The sequence below is a fragment of the Corapipo altera genome, unplaced genomic scaffold (assembly GCF_003945725.1).
Source record: "Corapipo altera isolate COAL_440 unplaced genomic scaffold, ASM394572v1 1, whole genome shotgun sequence".
Classification (NCBI taxonomy): Eukaryota; Metazoa; Chordata; class Aves; order Passeriformes; family Pipridae; genus Corapipo; species Corapipo altera.
Window position 1 is genome coordinate 9,288,522 of NW_020884873.1, and position 19,381 is coordinate 9,307,902.

At 40.3% G+C, this 19,381-nt stretch overlaps 1 protein-coding gene across 1 annotated transcript in view; it reads right to left on the minus strand.

The window, feature by feature from the left end:
- Positions 1-8,822, minus strand: part of PTN (pleiotrophin) — a 72,757-nt gene extending 63,935 nt beyond the window's left edge. The window contains exon 1 of the mRNA XM_027662229.1: positions 8,540-8,822. The gene's annotated coding sequence lies outside the window, so the exon portion shown is untranslated. The remainder of the gene's footprint in view (positions 1-8,539) is intronic.
- Between the last annotated feature and the right edge of the window lie 10,559 nt (positions 8,823-19,381).

Here is a 19,381-nt window from a genome sequence, read left to right on the forward strand (position 1 = left end):
CTACATTTCTCATTTCAGCCAACTTTACAAAACATTTCAGATGTTAAGCCCGGAAGATTTCTCCCTTCAGAGATAAAACCAAGGGCTGATCCCAGCGGGAAGATTGTAGCCTCTACTTCTCATCAGAATAAACTCAGAATGTTTACAACACCAAGCGATCATTCAGGGACACGTTTACAGCAAAGGGTTATGCACAGCCCAGATCCTACCTTGAAAGGATACAGTTATTAACACGGACCAACAGAAGCAGTTTACATCAGAAAGTGGAAGAGAAACCCAGTTCACCATTAGTTTGACTTTTACAAAAAAAAAAAAAAAAAAAAAAAAAATAGTACAAGAGCAACTCATGCTCAAACAGATGCCCAGAAAAATATCAAGTGAAGCTGTCAAAGGCCCCATGATAAATGTCTTGCTATAAAACTTATCACAAGAGATTTCCTCCCCATGCACTCACAAAGGGTATGGACCTGAACACCTACTGTGTCATCAGAGATTTTTGTTTCCACTAATTGTGTTAAACTTATAAATGAAGGTACTGATCAAGCAAAGATTTCACAGGCACATTTACATTTACATTGTCTGAGTAAATCTCACTGTTCTCAGTGAGGTAACTCGGACCCCATAAAGATGTTCTAACATTGCACAAGAGGTGCAAAGACTATATCTCAAATTATTAGCTATGGAAGGAAGAGAATGGCACCTCCTAAAACATATATACAAATAATCCCAATAGCCACTCAGTGTTAATGAGTCCAAAACACAAACTAAAACCCATGTCCCATTCAAAGACATGGTCTTGAGCAAATAAACATGAAGGGAGAGGAGTTTGCCTTTTCCTCATCATCCCATAAATGCAGTTCCCATGCTATTTTGCAAGCGTAGGGAAGACTAGATTCAATGTAGATGCCCCTATTTAGGTAGCCCATAATTCCTGCAGCTCTTTGAAAATCCTCTGCTGGTGGATGGTCTATTTAGGATTAGTAACAGAAAGAAAGTGAAAGCAACCTTTAGGTTCCTCTGAAATCTGTAGATCTTTCGTCAAACCTGCTAGAGGATCACTGTAAGCGGCTCCCCCGTGAGTTTCTGGTTTGGTTTGGGGGGGTTTTTTGTCCTTCTGCTGCATAAATAAGCCTAGAAGAGGAGGAGGCCCACAGCATGGAACAAGTATGCTAATGCCATATCATACCAACTGCCATGCCAACAGCAATCACACACACACGCCCGCTCATACGCTTCTGCCAAATAATCACTTAAGCAAACATCAACTACAGAGATTAGCAAAAGCGTCTGACAATGCGCAAATCGGACAAGAAACACGGGCTGAAGGGACAGCTTAGAAAAGTGAGGATTTAATAAGTGAAATGACATGAAGTTCCTGAATCAAAGCTTGCAGCATTTTTGGAAGACTGCTGAAAATCCTATCTGTTGACCTTAAAGGGAAAGCTGGTAGATTTTTTTCCATCCATCCGTCCCTACTGCATATCAGCTGCAACCAGACAGGCTTCTAATAAAAGCAAGTGACTCTCGCACGAAGCAAAACATCTTTCTGACCTCTGGGAAGGCAGTAATCCAAGCAAACAACCAGACAGTCAGGTGGCACAAGCTACTGGGAAGCAACCAGAGCATCTCAGGGGTTTTTTGTCAGCACCAGGAGGAAAGCTAAGCCAGAACCATAGAAGACTGGGTTTCCAGGTGAAACCATCCTAGGCAGAACAAGTTCAAATTATTTGTGTTTAATGTGATAGAGGTGGGGAGGCTACTTCTAACTTGTAAATTTTATTATTCAAACTAAAGGAAGAACATGTTTTCCTGCTGGAATTAAGGAAGAATATCAGAACAATCTCTTGATTTATCTTTAATTTACTAAAAGATGCTTCACTCCAAAGGCACTTTCAATAAAAGCAATGATATTTTACTGCAAGAAGTACAAGAAGACTCACAACCATTTAGCAGCACTATAGCTCACCTTATTTTGAAGAATTTGCTACCAAAACAAAGGATTGCCTACTCTTTCTAAATCTTAGTCTCAATTCTATAATCCTTATTCTGATGAGGCTATTGCTGAAACATCGGCTTTTTCTAAATAATTGCTGGAGGATGTGTGTCTGGTTTAATATTAATCTCTGCTCAACAGGAAGAATATGCTTTCTAGTGAGCTGAGAAAGGTCTCAATATTGAAACGGAAGAAGTTTGGTCGTCTGAAAGTAAGCTGTGACTTTGTAGTGCCACTACAGAGACATCATCATGTTAGAGATGCCATCTTTCTACCAAGGCTATTTCCAACTCCCTTCCCATCTCACTTTCAAAGTCAATAGACCTTTCTTAAGAGATTCATCCTTTACCATCTAACAAAGTGCCTAAAAGTGCATCACGGTAGTGTTAAAATGGATATTTTTGAGACAAAGTCCGTCTTTCCACTGTTGCTCACATGCTGTAAACCTGTTAAAAAAAAAAAAAAAAAAAGACAAAGGCAAAACCACCTGTAAAATATCTTTAAATACAAAGATTTTGATATGACAAATGCTTACACTCAGTATTAAGCACATTTGAGATACTCCTATCACAGAGGCAAAGATGCTACAGACTGTGAGCCTTCTGTTGTTGGCTACAGATGGGTACATACATTTGCATTGCACTACTAAGACTCTTTTGCGCTTTGAGATCCACGATGCATGAGAAGTAGAGTTAAAAAAATAAACACATACATAAATGAATCTATTGTATTAATGAGCCAGTCAAAACAAGGAAGCCTTAAATGTAATAGTTATATCATTTTTAGTTGTTTGTTAAACCAATGCCACTGTTCACATGGCACCGAGGGGAAAAAAAGAAAAAGAAAAAAGAACAAAACAGCTTTTGTACCTGATATTCACTGGAACTGAATCTGAGAAGTTATTTCAGTTTTTTCTGTTGCCTTCAATCGGGCAGGGATACTCTGCTTCCACAGATATCTATGTATTTACTGTTTGTGTCAATACACAAGGAATTCCTCCTTTCCCATACACCCATAAAGTGAAATTCTCTGATTTTTGACTTTCTGATCTTTTGGGGCAGCATAAGGCAACAGATGATGCAGTTAGCAAAGTCAGATGGTAAAGACAACAGCAGAGTGGTCTATCTGCCTTAACAAGCTCAGGAGGTCAAGACCAACTTTGCACTCAAGTCTACGAAATAGGCTACCTCCACTTCGTTACCAGCCTCAGCAGTCCTGTGCCTGTCTCCATTGTCAGCTGGACCAGCCTCCCTTAGACAACTGAGCATCAGCCCAGGTGTGTAGAAGGATGCTTGCAGAAGAAAAGCAGAGTCTATCCAGCCTCCTCTTTCCTCCCAATTGTTCCATCTGGTTTTATTCTAAGAGGAGAGCTTTTGTACAGGTAGGGAGTAGCTCCAAAAATTTTTTTGGAAGATAGCAAAAATTCTGTTTCATATAAGTTGGTAGCTAGCTGTTTGACCAATTCCAAAACATGCATTTACACTGAGGTGTTACAGAATTTCTCCTCTCTCTCTTCCCTTCTCACAGGCACTTGACAATGATATAATCTACAACAAAATAGGGGATGTTTACAAGGTCCAAGCTACACTGAAACTGTAGAAACTAATGAGAAGATTTTTATAATACTCTTGTGAAATCTTTAATGAGCTCTGAAATAGTGCTGGCAGGCCTCAAAGGAGGAAGGCCCAGTTTAAAATTGAACTTTACAGTTTGCTAAATGGCAGTGTACTGGAGCCCCAAGCACTATTTATTTTCAGAGACTATTTTTATCAGAAAGTCCCCAACTCCTGTAATGCTCTTCTACTCTAAGTCTTTACCCCTCTCTTGCAGCTGCCATGCAATCAGTGGCACTGACTGAGCAGTGTCCTCCTAGGGCCCAAAATAACACATTAATATATTTTGCTTAACTTCATGGAACTGTATTTTGCCTCAGACACAGTTAGCTCCATTCCTCACCTCCAGAGGTTATCCACATTGAAACCAGAATGTGCAAGGAAGGGTAGTGGCCTTTTGGAGTAGAGGGATGGTGAGGGTGAAAAATCCCCTGGCTGTATCAGTAATATAGTTAGCTCTTCATTACATTCACATTCTCCCTTCTCATCTCCCATGAAACTGCCTACAGCTGTGTCCTCTCAATCTTCAGTCTGAAAAAGATTAAAAAGTAGTCTGCAAGATGACTACAGCTTTTACAAAGCCACTCCCACATATAAGCAAGGAAGGAAATTAAAAAAAAATTAAAAAACAACAGAACCATCATGGTGCCACTGCAGAAGGCAGAGCCAGATATTATAATGGCTCTGTGATTCTACTCCTTGGAATAAAAGAAGGTAAGACGTATTGGCCAAGAGATCATCTAGTTTGGTAAAGTCCTACTGACACTTTCCATGATGGTAGAGTAAACCATAGCTGAAAACATAAACTGAACTACTTTAATACTACCACCTGCAATGGGGCTTTTTAAGTCTTCGAGTGAAAGTATTCGTTAGTGAGAAGACTGTAGGAGCCTGAAGAGTGTCTGAAAAGTATTGATGAACTTGACATCATAAAATCAGTTCTTCCGGCAACTCAGAACAAGAAAAATTTTAACCAACAAATCCCATACCGACTGCCAGTTTTTATTTCAAGAGTTGGATCAATCTCATGTTAAAGGTAGTGAGATTAAAGAGTTTCTTCAGCTGATGACCACTTCCATTCAATTCAAATACAACAGTTTGCAAAGCATATTTAAATAAAAAAAAAATCCATTGTTTTTTTTAGAGTCTATTACTGTTGGCATGAATAACAAGAATCAGTACCTTGAAATTTAGTGATACACAAAAGATATGCCTTTTCTCACCTAGTTTAGCTGCTGCTATGTCAGTCCACAGAAACACCACCATATCATTTCTTACATAACTACTGCACTCTGTGAGTTATTGCAGTAAAACAAGAACATCCACATTACAGAAGACATTGTTGGCTCCTTTAATTTAATTTTTCCACAGTGTTTCTGCTGAAGAAACTGATGTAAGACAACTGACTCAAATTTTCCCCACCTCTCATTAAATGCACATTGAACACTTGACAATGCCCACTTTTTTATTTTCCTCTGCATGGCTCCATCAGAGAGGACCCTCTGTGCATTCAGAGCAGCACAATGAAGAATGATTTCCAAAGCATTAACTTGGAGCCATTGAGACTTGGATGTTTTCAAAATGACTCTTTTGTGCTCAAAGGATTCTAGACTACCCCAGCTACTCTAGAAGAGAGTCTTTTTCCCCTTTCTCAAAACATCCATTCCTTGAGCCATCCCTGGAGTGCATTGTTGGGGCTGATTCCTTAGTGCAGCGAGTTCCATCAGTCAAAGCTCAACAGATACAAATAATATCAGGATATGGATATAAATTAGTGCGACAGACCCTAAATAGTTTTGACAGGTTTAGTAAGTATATATAGTGACACAGAATGCTATTCCTGCTGTCAGACATCAATATGTAGACAGAAGATTGGGGGCACCATGGAAACTCAGCGACATAAGAGTGGTATTGATTGGACAGAAAACGAGACTGCAATTTAAGCTTAAGGCTGCCAGAGATGCCAAGAATGGAGAATGACCTCCAGCAGTGAATTTTCAGCATAAGCTCCCTGTGAACAAGCCAGTCCAAGAAGGATAAATCAGGGACAAGCTCACCAGGGATATGGCTCAACTGAGTTTCAGCTACCCTAAGCAGATGAGAATCACTCTATGTGTGCACGCGTTACAGTGACCTAGTTCGTTCAAAGACAGCGATTTGAATGGTTTATTATAGAGGCTTGAAACAAAGAGATTTCCTCAATTAAAGTCCTGAAATGCATCCTCTAAATGAAAATGCTTTTGATACACTGATCAGCAAGAGGTTATAAATATCGAAGCAAAGCAGACATTGTTAAAGACCAATTCCCACAGAAAACGCCACGGTTGGGAATGTAGGTAATGAGGGGGCCTGAACAGAGCAGGAGCAATGAGCCATGCCAACTCCATCCCTAATACCCTAGTGTTACACTAAAACACTTGTTACACTATAACACTAGACAAATTGTATCTTTCCTGGCAAAAAAAAAAAAAAGGAAATCAACAACAACAAAATAAAAAATCCGAACAACGCCCCCCCCCCCCAAAAAAAAATACAAACAAACAAAAACAAAACAGAAAGAGTGCATTTTCAGAGCTTCTGTAAAGTATTATTTTAAACTATTACCTGAGCACTCAGTAACAACTATTCCCAGAACAATCAAGAAGAAATAGAGGATGTGTCAGGGAAGGACCTCGCTGGATCCATGACTGCTAGAAGTCCACTAAGTAATAATATTCACATTTGTGGCAGAAAAATTAATCTACACAAAACATCCATCAGTACAGCTGTGTCAGGAATAAGATAAGCCTCCAAAGTGTCCCCAGTGTCATTATGGGTGTAGAACACAGGCAGGCATATGGTACTGGGATAGTAGGGCTATGTTTCGTAATACTATAGCAAGACAAATCTTCTGCTGGTAAGGGTGTATCAGCCACAAACTGCATCTCAAATATCTGGGGATAGACATCTGGATAACTGCAAAAAGTCTGTTTTTCTTAGGCCTTTTCTACACTATAAAAAAAGGTTTATCAATTGTAAAAAAAAAAAAAAAAAAAAAAAGATTTGTTGCTGGTTTCTCTTTTTCTCACCCAAGAGCTGGCTCGGGAGTGTGCTAAAGTCAGTAAATTTTGCTCCTTCAATTTCACACAAAGCTTCGTGTGTAATAAGTCACCAAAGAGTTTAGCTTAGCCTGAAGACAGGAGTATATTAAACATCTGCTTTCCTCCTCTTTAGGAAAAGTCGCTAAATTATGCAGCAAGTTTTTTTGCTGCTGCTTTTTTGGGTTGGTTTAGGGGTTTGGGGGTTTTTTTTAGTCCAATGAAGTACCCCGTCCGTGCACTTCCAAATTTTAATTTCTCCAGCAAATTAATAAATTCTGTCACAAATACTTGGTTCCTTTTTGTCTTCAAACCATTTCTCATGATTAAAAGTTCAGACTTTTTATTTTATTTTTATTCCTTTGCAAGAAGGAAACTGAAATAAACAAAACAAACACACAGAAACATTAAATTTGTTTTGTAATCAGCTCAAGACCACTGTTCAGACCAAGTAAAATTATTTCTTTGTAACAACTTTCCTTTCCTACTCTCTTTCTCTCCCCAGCCCTTCCCTCCTTCTTCCTAATACCGTTAGTTACACACTCAGTCTACTATTTCTTGCTAAAAAAAGTTGGGCTTTGCTAAAAGCTAAAAAAAAAAAAATCAATGCCTGAAGGCAAAACAAGGAAAGGGCAGAGAATTCAAGACTTGATGGCCACAGGTAAAGCCTTCCTCTACAGTAATACAAGTAATTTAAAGCAAACAGGATCTAATTAAAACACTATCCATAGATGCAGGGTTATCTCACAGAGAAAGATTTAACATGCCACCATGTTCCCAAGAACCAACTAGTCTCTAAGGTTTACATCCTAGAAGCCAAATTCCAAGTGTATCTCTAAGCTAAAGCACAGTAGACATTCACCAAAAGCCACTTGCAGTGTGGAAGAGAAAGATGTGCGACAGCCAACTGGAAGATGCAAAAGGAGCAGATAAGCTCTCAAAGAATGAAGACTACATTTCCCCCCTGAAAAGTTCTACTTTTAAAAAGGAGGGGGGAAAGGAGGGTAAGGAGCTAGAAGCACCAATACTGGAGACCACAACAGATTTGCAGAATAACATATATGCTCAACAAAGAGGAAACTGTGTTTTCACCATTGTTAACTCAGACTTTCTCCCAACCCATCCCTCTGGAGGAGGCAGAAGACACAAACTAACAATGGCAGTTTTAAATAGATCTATCAGCACTTGCTAGATTCAGTTGTTCCACCAGAAGTAAACTAGGGATAAGAAAGCAAAGTCCCAGGAAAAAATATCAGTTGCAGTGTTCGGTCTGAAAGTACAACTTAAACTCGTTATCCCGAGTCTCAGCAGGGACATTGCTGGCACACGGTAACTGGGACCCGCAGGGGGTTTGCCGCTCCGGGGTCACTCCGCTGCCCTTTTATCCTCTCTAAATGGACCCGCCCGAGGACTCCTGCCTCCCTTTCCCTCTGGGTCACGTCACCCACCGGCACCTCTCTCCCTCTCACCCGCCTGGGCATTTAAGCGCTCCCACGTACCGACCCGCCGCCGACGCCCCACCACGGCACTGCGCGGTCCCGTGCCCGGGGTGCTCCCGGACACCCCCAGACCTCGTCCCCCGTCTGCCCCTCGGGCAGATGTCTCCGTGCTATCAGGTACTCGCCACCAGCCCGCTGGGATCGAGCGCCCACCCAGCCCCACGGCCCCTCTGTCCGGCCACCCTCTGCGGAGCCCTGCTGGGGCAAGTGTCCCGGAGCCAAGACAGGGAAGGGCGAAGTGCTTCCCACCCTGCCCCTGGGGGAGCGAGCGCTGTCAGACCCGAGGAGATGTGCTAGGGGGGTACCATCCCTCGGGCACACTCCCCCTGGGAGCCCCCGCCGCCGCCTCGGACTTACTTCGGGCGTCCAAAAGCTCTTCTCGCGCAGCTGAAAGGGGCGAGCAGCGACCGTCCCCGGTGAGCAGCGGCTGGTGCGGCCGCCGCGCGTCCCTTCGCTTCCCCACGGACGGGCTCGCCCCGCTCCGCCCGCGCCCCGTCTCTCTCTCCCGCCGGAGGTTTCTCGCCGAGATTTTTATACTGGAGGCAGGGAACCTGATCCGCGCTTTGACTCGGCGGAGCCCGGGCTGCGGCGAGGCGGCGAGAGGAGGGAGGCAGGCGGGCGCCGGGGCAGAGCGAGCAGCCGCGCTGCCCCCTCGTGTGATGCGGAGGGGGCGCGCCCGCCGGGCGGGTCACCCGCGGGGCAGCCTCGCCCCCGCCGCCGGGGCTGGGCGGGTGCGGGGGTGGGCAGGGGGCGGGACGGGGCCGCTCCGCTCCGCCGGGGCTCGGCGGCAGCTCCCCCTGCTCCCCCCGCCAGGGGAGCGCACCGGGGGACAGCCCGGCGGGGCGGCGCGGACCCCGCGGCATCGGGGCTGGCCCGGGTGCCCCTACTGGGTTTGTTAGCCCAGGCAGCTTCCCCTCCTCTTCCTCACCATACCCAGCGAGAGGGGGAGCCGAGGGTCGGGGGGTTCACCTCATGGTACCCACCCCCCGGCCTGTGCGGGGGGCTCGTCGGGGCTTCAGCTGCCTTTGCAGGTACAAACATCCACAGCAGCTTTTGCCCGGATCGTCTTTGACTGTCAGAGTTTGGGGAGCTTTAACTTTAGCCTCGCTGACTTCGAGCTTGCCATTTTGACCGGGGCCGTGTTGGATTGGAAATACTGTTGAGGAGTGAGAAACAAGCAAGAAAAAAGCAACCAAACGAAACAAAACAAACAAAATAAAACAAAACAAACAAACAAAAAAAACCACAAACAAAAACCCAAACAAAATCAAACTAAACAAAAAAACCCAACAAAACAAACAAACAAACAAAAAATTCACCAAACTGAGCCCCCTCCCCTAGACTTTAATTTCAACGTGGCCTGAGAGCAGCATGAGAACAACTTTTGTCATGGCGTTTCAACACTTCTGGTTGTAGCGGTTGCTGGAGTTGCATCAAGGCTTTCATTTAGGAGCAGACTTTTCCAACTTTTAGGTTCATTATATCCATTGAATAACAGTGTTCCCCAATCCACAGCTTAATTTAAAACTAAGTGGACTTGTTCCAAACTCCAGGCAATTTCTGTGTAATTCCCTTTCCCCAGAGCAAGTCCCTGCCTTCACTTGAAAGACTGGGTCCATTCACTGCTTAGGTCTCAGCTGGGTTTGCAGCTTGCAGCTCCTGCTCCAGGTTTGCACAGAAATCCAGTTCAGATTCTTCTCCTGTTTCCAGAGGAATGAGCTAAAAAAGTAATTTGTCTGGCACCATACACATTGCATCATCTAACACCTACCATCTGTGACAATGAAAAGCACTGTACAGCTAGTCCCAGAGCAGGCAATTGCACTCACCTGGAGTCCTTCTTAGTAAAGTAAACTACCCCCTTCCATCCACACCTTGGCATCTTCTTTTCATCACAGAGTTATGTGTTCAGTCCTGGCATGGCGACTGTTCAGGATTTGCACCACCAGCAGTTTTAATGACAGTGATGTAATTTAAAAAAACAATTTTGATTTGCAGTGTAAAGTGATGTCTTGAGATGGAGAGAATATACTTTCCAGCAGCTGGATGAGTGGAAATGAGTACTCAATAGCATTCATATTTCAGAGCATGCAAGGCTGAATAAATACCAGTTTGCACCTTTCCGAGGGCTTCTCAGTGAAATCCTGACATCATGGTGCTAAGCACGACAAACATTTAGAGAAAGAAACTTTCCATCAAAAAACACCTGGTAGTGGTTGACACATTTCAGACCCCAGAAATTCTCCATACAACCACAATAGCACATTTCAGGTGATCAATCCTGTCTGCGTAACAAAATAGGAAAGAGGACAATGGCTGTAAGTTCACCTTGATTGAAACCAAAAAAGATTTAATCGAAGTGGGTCAAGGGATTTCTTACTTTCCTTACAGAAATCTGAGTCTTAGCCAAAACACTGAAAAATTAACATTTTCATAAAACAGTGGAAGCTTTCTGCAGAAAGCAACTGCTTTTCACAAAGATGCGCGTGATGTTAAAATCCTCATTTTGGCCGCTTAATTTTAGAAGCAATGCCAACAGATAATCTTTGACCAAATTTGGTCACAGATTTTCTACAATTTTTCATAGCTCAGAAATTATTCTCTTGAAACTGAGTTGACATGCACAGGAACTAGTTTTGAGTGATATGGTTTGGGTTTTGACTCAGAATCTCCAAAATAAAACTGCAGACATGGTTAGCAGAGCTTCTTGAAGGACATGTTATGGTCCGGACTATGACTGAAAAAGAGAGTACTTAGCTTTTTGATTGACAAAAAGTAAATGCGTTTTAATGTTCATATTATTTGTCTCAATGGCACCTTGAGGCTTAACTGAGGTTTCCTTTGCAACAAGCAGTGTAAAACACAGGAAAATATTCTTTGCCTCAAATTGCCCACTGTGTTAGATACCTTTGATATTAATGGAGTATAACACTTCAATTTCCTGACTGAAGTTTTGCTGTTGAGATACTCATAAAGGCACAGAAGTTGAGACAGTTGGTGAATACACCAGTCTTGAAAGGACCAATGTAACTTCTTTTGCCAATAAAAAGTCATCAACTATATGTTAGCCACAGCCTTAAAGGTGTCTACGGTGCTGGTTCCTGGTGGGAAAGAGCAGGACAGTGGAGAAAAGGGATGGATGAAAGATAAGTATGACCATTTACTTCCACAGGGATATTTTCATTATTAAAAGAATGGTAAAGCTGGAGAATCTTATCTCCAGATCTTCTCTGCTGTTTTGTCTCTCTGGACTTTTTTTTTTCCCCCCAGACAATTATATATTTGCTACATGATCTCTGGAACTACAGACTAGTCAACATATACAGTGACATGTAGAGAAACCCCTACTGAAAAAATACTTTTTGACTACTACTTTTCTGCTCTGAACACAAAGGTAACCTAGAAAGGAGAATTTGCTGCAGATTGTCAGGGATATTTACCTTTAAAACCCTCAGCATTTGTTTGTAGCTGCTGGTTCCACCCTGATCAAAAAAACAGAGGTGAGTAATGGACTGGAAGCTGTAGAAGTCCAGTTTCTATCTTCACGTACCTTCTTTGCTACCCAAAGTAAAAATTGGAAACCTAAATGAGAAAGACAAGGCTGAGCTATCTCTTAAAAAGGAAAAGTGAAGGTTAGGGCCATAAGAAGCTATAAAAGGATTTTTGATTGGTGCCACATGTAAATGCTCTCACAAACAATCCAAAAGTATTAGATCCTAATTAGAATCCCCATTCCAACAGTAAAAGTTTAAGACCATTTTGGGGAAAGGAGCTCTCACCTTTAGAAACAGTTTTTGCCAAAATGCAGAAAACGCCCATAATAAATTCCCTTTCAATTAGGTGGTTTTTTTTTCCTTTGAAAAAATGTAAACACCAAATTCTCTCTTTAAAGCCAGGCTCTTTGTTACTGTTAGGTAATCACTTCACAAGCCACCTGAAGGAGATTACTTGGAGCTTCTAAAAGGAGTATTTCCAAAGATGCCCTCAAAAAATTCTGACTCTAAAGCTCAGAAAGTCGGAGGACAAGGCTTTATGAAACTTTCTTGCAAGAAGATCTACACTGGTTTCGGTCCCACTGCTGAGTAGAATGAGGCTGTTCTTTTCAAAAAGTAAACACCACCCCTTGCACAGCAGTTAGATCAACTGAAGCTGAGCTTACCTTGTTTGTTTGTTACACTGTAAATATCAATTTCTTTCACTGCTTTTCCTCACCATCAGCAACAACAGCTCCAGGAAAACGTAACATGACTCCAGGAAAGCAAAGAAGAGAACTCTACAATAGTTTAAAGGTGTTTTCACCTTTTACTCCATTGTTGTTCCCAAGATATTAAGCTGCCAAACCCTGGCAACCGAGTGCCCTGCATCCCACTCCCGCGCTAAGATCAGATTTCCATTAGTGATACTGAATTATTTAGTGAATGCATTGAAGATTGAAATCAACTGCTTCTGAGCTGTGTACCTTCTCACTCTGTCTTTCATTTCAAGCCTGCACAATACTGTCACAGAGACTATCAATCTTATAATTAGAGAAGAAAAATCCATGGAGTTCAAAACCAATAATTTATACCTCACTCTTTAGTATCAAAGCAATCCAGCATATTAAAAAAACAAACAAACCACATTTTCTAGATGCATGTGGAAGACAGCAAACAGAGAGCATGAACCCAGAACAGTTATTCAATCAAGCACGTATGCTAAAAACTTAAGATATTTGAAAACAAAGTCAGTGTCCCAGAACTTGATCTTAAGCTTCAATCACCAAACCATGAATACATATTGTAACTTCACACATTTGACTGACTCTATTTTCTACAAGGGGATTAGAGCTCTTCTGACGAAAATTATTCATGTGCATACATCTGCATGTTGCAGTTGGAAATGCACAAATATAATGTGACACAGCAGACTTTTCCAGATCCCAGCATTTAAAAGACAGTTTGTCATATGTTGGCTTCTCTCACTATTTTCTTCTTTTGTGCTGGCAATTCTTAGAATGGAAGTCCTACATATCCAGGATTCAAAGTCTATTACATTAAAATAAAAGAGCTATGATAAAAAATTTGCTACTTTGAGTACATTATCACTTTTTTTCCTATATAAACACATTCATGTCACTCTAGTTTTGCAGTTTAGGGAGAGGTATAAATAAAAACAAAATGGTATTTTATTATGAAGGGCTGAGCAATAGCTATCATTTCTGTTCTGTTTTCTGGGGGTTTGTCACTATGCATTTCTGTGGGAAAATCAAAGCAAAATGCAGAGACAAAATGTTCTTCCACTGAAAAAGAATCAATAAAATTGACTTTTTTGTTGTTGTTGTTTCAAACTTATGGCAGAAAATTACTGAAAAAATAGAATGTAAATTTCCTTTTCAATTTTTCTCAGGAAGAACATGATTTGCTAATACCTATTTTTTGAAAGGCACTATACCTGCATGCCTAACTACTCTATAAAAGGACTGGCTTTAGAAGTAGAGAAGATAGTACTTATAATCCCACCAAATCAGTCCTTGATACTTCATTAAAACAATCAGCTAGTATCAGATATAGCACTAAATACCTTTCCCCTAGGCACTGAACTGAAATGGTCAATTTTACTCTCAGTGGCAAGCCAGCGATAACAAATTAGAGGCACTAACTATATAGTGGGCAAGTGATTAGAAAATGAAAAGCATTCTGATCCTTTGCCTATAAGCTGAATCATGGCACACAACCATTTTCCAGTTAAAGTAAAACTATGGTAACCACATTTTGAAATACATAATCACTACCTTTCAATCCAATGACGCTTATATAATTAAAGAAATATTTCTTAATATATACCCCTGAATCGGTAACATTGTGGAGAGCAACAATTACAACACCCTCTGCATCCACAGTATGATGCAACCAGCACAACTTTTGAGCTGGATGTATGAACAAAGAAGAAATTCCACTTATCAAAATGGTCTCCCACCTTCTAAACTTATTTGTTTGTCAATTCGTAAAGAGTTCACCTGTGTAATTATAATGATGCTAAACTACACATTTAAAGACAAATATAAGTGGTTTTGACAATTTTTCCTTATGTGCAATCAAATGATGAGATGTTCTCTTTCAGAGCAACTGCAGAACAGACAGCTAAATCCTTGATTATGAGTTTTAGTGAAATCACAGCAATAGAAGGAACACTGAGAATATAATATTAACAAGTAATTATCAAACAAGCTCAGAAATAACATTACTGAGAGTTCTTTGTAGCTGTTCTTTCCAAGACTTTGGTGGCTTAGCCTCAGTTCACAGCTGAGCTCACCAGCTTTCAGTGGTTACAGTGAAGCTTGCGTATACTAACAGACTTTTTTGCTTCACTTTAGCTAGTGGTAGTCACTGTGGTAAAGGCAAACATGCACTGAGACTGACAGTTGTCCGTAAAGTAGGACATAATAAAATTTGGGCCCTAAAATAGTTGCTTCTGATGGTGATAGGGTTGCAAACCACTTTAGAGGATAGCTAGCTAGCTAGATATTTTCTCAAGAAAACAAAATAAGAAGTGAAATTGTATTAAGGTTATGTAGTACCCTTTCCCTGCTACCATTCTTTAGAAACAACTGTGGCAAAGGGGAAATTTAGTATATATATAATGCATATACAGACACATACATAATGAGAAAACAACATAAAAGGTCTGTTGTTTGAAACATAGGAACTGGAAGACGAACAGTTATAACCTGTGCATGTGCAATACCTCATTAGTTAATGTAATGGCCATAATTTTTTTCCCCCATAAGAACAAAATTAGGTACATCTGTTCTTAACTTACTGGCAATTGCTTGCTTGAGATTTGAGCCAGTTGCATGGCCCTCATAAAGCACAATGCATCTTTGATGGAAACTCCTGTGGGATGCTGTTGGCTTCAATGTCAGCTTGATCTAGGTTTTCATGCTCAGGAGTTTAACAAAACATGGCATCATCATTCACAGACCTAGACCTGGACTGGCTGTTATTAAAAAAAATGAGCACATTAAAACCCTTTAACATCCACATTAAAAATTTCATGCTGATATCGAATTATGGGGATTACTATGGACAATGCTAACACTTCTTGCTAAATGATGTGAGTTTTTCCCCAAAGACCTAGTTCCCAGCATTATGTGATTGCATTAGACATGCAGTTTTCAATAGTAAAAAGTGGACATGCAAACAATGGGGAGAAAGTCCCGATTCTTCCAGTCATCCTTTACAGAAAAAGTTAAAAATATAAATGCTAAAAAGTTGTTTAAAAAAATCCAGAGTAAATAAAAACGTTCAGAATATGTTTTAAACTGTGTATCACAATTTTTTTATGTTATAATATATAATAAATATAAATGTTTAATGCTTGGAGCCTCTCTCTTGAGGGATTTCTTTTTTTTTTTCTTCACATTTTTAATTCTTGGAACTGTCAACATAGTGAGAAAGACTCAAGAAAATAACCACACTTACATTACACGTTCTTTTGGGTTTTTTCCTCCAGTATATTCTTCACTTTAGTGGTTCCTCTGCACATCAGGAATTTGAAGGGGGTACAACATGGGAAGATATCGTCCCAGGCAGAATCAATTCTGACTTCACTTAAACAATCCTTATTTTAGGCTCATTTTGACAAAACCACCACAGCTATTGCTGGTAATGATTTTGCCTTCACCATTCATTTTTAAAGTGAAATTACGGAGATTCTAAAAGGAGTTGGATCTGAGCAAAGACACTTAGTTCTACTTTGAGGAGCAGGAACAATCAGGGTAACTCTGTAGAATACACAGCTCTTTTGGTCATTATTGGCTTATTATTTCTACCAAGAAAGGGATAGGAACATCTCATCCTCTGTCTTCTGAAATCCATCAGGAACCTTATGTCTTTTGAAGATCCCGTGATCTTTTAGTATTATAAATGTAATGCTTAAAAAAAAGGAACACAATCTTAGCTAAGGTCCCTTTTGTTCTACTTTTAGTATTAATGCTAATTAATATATGCCATTATTGATGAAATTATTTTAATGAGCTTGCAGAACCTAACAGGATATATCAACTTGTACATATTAGCAATATTCTTGCTCTTTCAATTTGCTTTTCAACACTACAAGAGATCCTTCAGAATTGTTTTTGCCTCCCCAGGCTATTCTTTTTCCAATTATTCCACCAAAACACTAAGATATTGTAAAGTAGACCTTTCCAAACAGTTAGATTAAGTTCTGTCTCCCTCTTCAGCATTTGTCCCTCTCACTTTAAATAACCTACATCCTTCTCTTTGTCTAAATGATGCTAATATAAGATCTGATTTGGATGGCATAAATAATATATATCTAGAAATTGCACCATTGTCAAGGAGCTGAAAGCAGAAACACCACCAGATTTGTGTTAGGAACCACTGTTAACTGCCCGAAGGCAGTATGATATTTAATATTCACAATATTTAACAAAATGCTCATTCTTCTGGTATAATTTGCCTATTTATGTTTCCTTCATCATATATTTTCAGGAGGTAGAAAACATGGGAGTTTTACAAGCAGTTTGTATGAGTCTATGAAGCTGCATCACTTCTCTTAACTCTTTCTTTAGTGATGTTTTAGATTTTGATTAACTTTCCCCCCCCCCCTTTTTTTTTTTCAGTCTGTGTGACATCTGTTTTGTTTCAGCTGTCTGGGATAGGAAATGAGGAGCACTTTCATAGCTGCATTGCCTGTCTTTACTCTAGCATCTACAGGTACCATTAATTTTCCAGATGAATTATTGTTTTGGAATGTTGTAAAATGATACTCCCTTTATGTCTTAAATTATTTCTACAGTGTGGGACAAAAAAATGAAAAACACCTAATTTTGAAGCATAGTCATAGGACCAGGTCACAAATGTAATTCAATGCTCTTTATGTAGTGTTTTTCCCCTGGTTGTTCTGATGATGAAAGAAGTGCTGGGAATTTATAAACTTGTTTAGCAAGTGTGGGGGTTTGGGGTTTGTTCATTCATGAAATTGAAAAATGAAGATGGGTGAAGTCTCTGCAAATGGATACACTACCTGATCTGGACAGGAAAAAGTCATCCTCCACGGAATCCTGGTTTAATAACAGGGATAACTTTTTTATTCAATTCTAGGTGAACCCTCACAGCTGGATTTTTTTCCCCCCAGCCTGTCTAGAACTCAGATTCATCCTGTAAGGAATGCCCAGATCAAACTGTAGGCAGACACTCATTCAAGCTCTCCTCACTGTGGAGCCTATTTTCACCTATGATTTTCCCCAGTAACATAATAAGCCAGCTGTGTGACTGAGTCTGAAAAATTACCTAGTACTTTACTACAAGAATTGTTCTAGGAGGGGGATTTAAGGCAAATTTTTCTGGGTTTACTGTTATTAAAGAAAGCAATCAAACAAACAGAACAGGTAAATCCATTGGAATTTACACCTTCTTAGGCCGTGATAACATGATCATAAAATTTCAGGATGGCAGATACTCTAATTCACTGAGCATCAAGCTGTCGCTGAAGATGTCAAAAAAACATTACTAGTTCAAACTTTCCTTTGATTACAGCTTTTCAAAATTCAAATCTCACCCACTAAGATTATTGAAAAGAATTTGAGAAAGACCAACAAAATTGTTTTAACATTCAGGGGCTTTGTTATATGGGACACTTGAGAAGAGGATGAGCATTGCAATTGGAACCTCTTCAGAATACAGACCACTTTTAAGCTCAGACTGTCTAAAAAAATGAAGACAAATTAAAGAAAATGGAAAGTGATTTCCTGTTTCCCTTGTGCAGAATTACTAGACCAACATTGTGAAAACTCTAGCTTTCACAACTGTAAAAGTCATTAACCAAATGTCCTCCAGCTTGAAGAAGTCTTGTTTCATACATCTCATCAATACCTGAGACATGGGACAAGACTGAGCTGCTGGTTTTTACCATCATTCTGGTGCCAAATTTTGCATTATGATCTCTGAAACACATTTGTGTAATTGATATACGAAGAAGACTAAATTAGTAACTTTTGCTGAAGGTTTGTTTCTTTGTGTTGGTGTAGATTAGTTTTTTGTGTTGTTTTTTTCTTGTTAATTAATATTTCAGAGCAACAGCCTATGCATTATCCCTCTCCCATCCCATGACAAACAACACCAGCGCTGCTTGCTCTTTTGTCTTACAGCTGCACCAGATCTCATTAGACTCTTGAAGAAAATGGTGACAAGAAAAGGACTGAAAGACAGTGGTGACTGAGGCCTGAGTCAGACTGCTGAGCAGTATCTGCATCATGACACCTTCATGGGAACCTACACCCCCTACCCTTGTGGCAGGAAGATGAGGAATTACTTACCTGCTGGTCTGGAAGATCCATTTGCTTCTTCCAGTCAAACACACTGCTTGGCCATATTTAGGTAAGCATGAACACAGCTGTATCCTGCAGCAGATAATTTTTTAATGATGTTATCTTTAGTTCACACTGAGATAAAACCATTTTGTTGTTGTTGTTGTTGGCCAGTATGCTGGTATTCGAACTTGTGGGGTAAGTAACTCTCTTTTTCTATGCAGTAACAGAGAGTACAAGTCCTAGACCAGGACCTGTAGTGTTTTTCACCACCATGCTCACTTTAAGAGGGACAGAAGAAAAACTAAATAAAAGAGAAAAACATTTCCATATCTATTGTTTTTGGGGGTTCAGAATCAGACTTTTGCCTGGTGTCCATGTGTATCAATGGAAAGAATGTGACAGGGCTGCAGGCTGTCCCCTCATTCTCCTCCCAGTTTCCATTTAAAGGCCCAACACACTTGAGAAGAACAAATCTGTTTCCTATTTTCTACACAATAGGGATGCAACTTTTAGCTTCAGGGAACGAAAAAATAAACAACCCTAGCAACTCAAAGCAAAGTGCACAAGTTCATGAAACAACCATCAGCAGAAGAGACTGTAGAAACTAGAAAATTTAATAGGAGACACACAGTACAATAGAATTTGCCAGATATGAATTTAACATAGTGAGAGCCAGAGGACTTACTTGCAGGTCTGTGCTTTATTTCTAGCACTGATTTCCTGGGTGCCTTTGAGTAAGCCTCTCTAGCTGTCTGTGGTATGTTCAGCTCCTGATTCTGCAAATCACATACATTTTGTGTTGCTTCAAGTTACTGAAGTGGGGACAATAGCAGCCCATTTATCTACTCATGATCCCAGGTCCTTACAGCAAGTACTTTTTTCTTTCA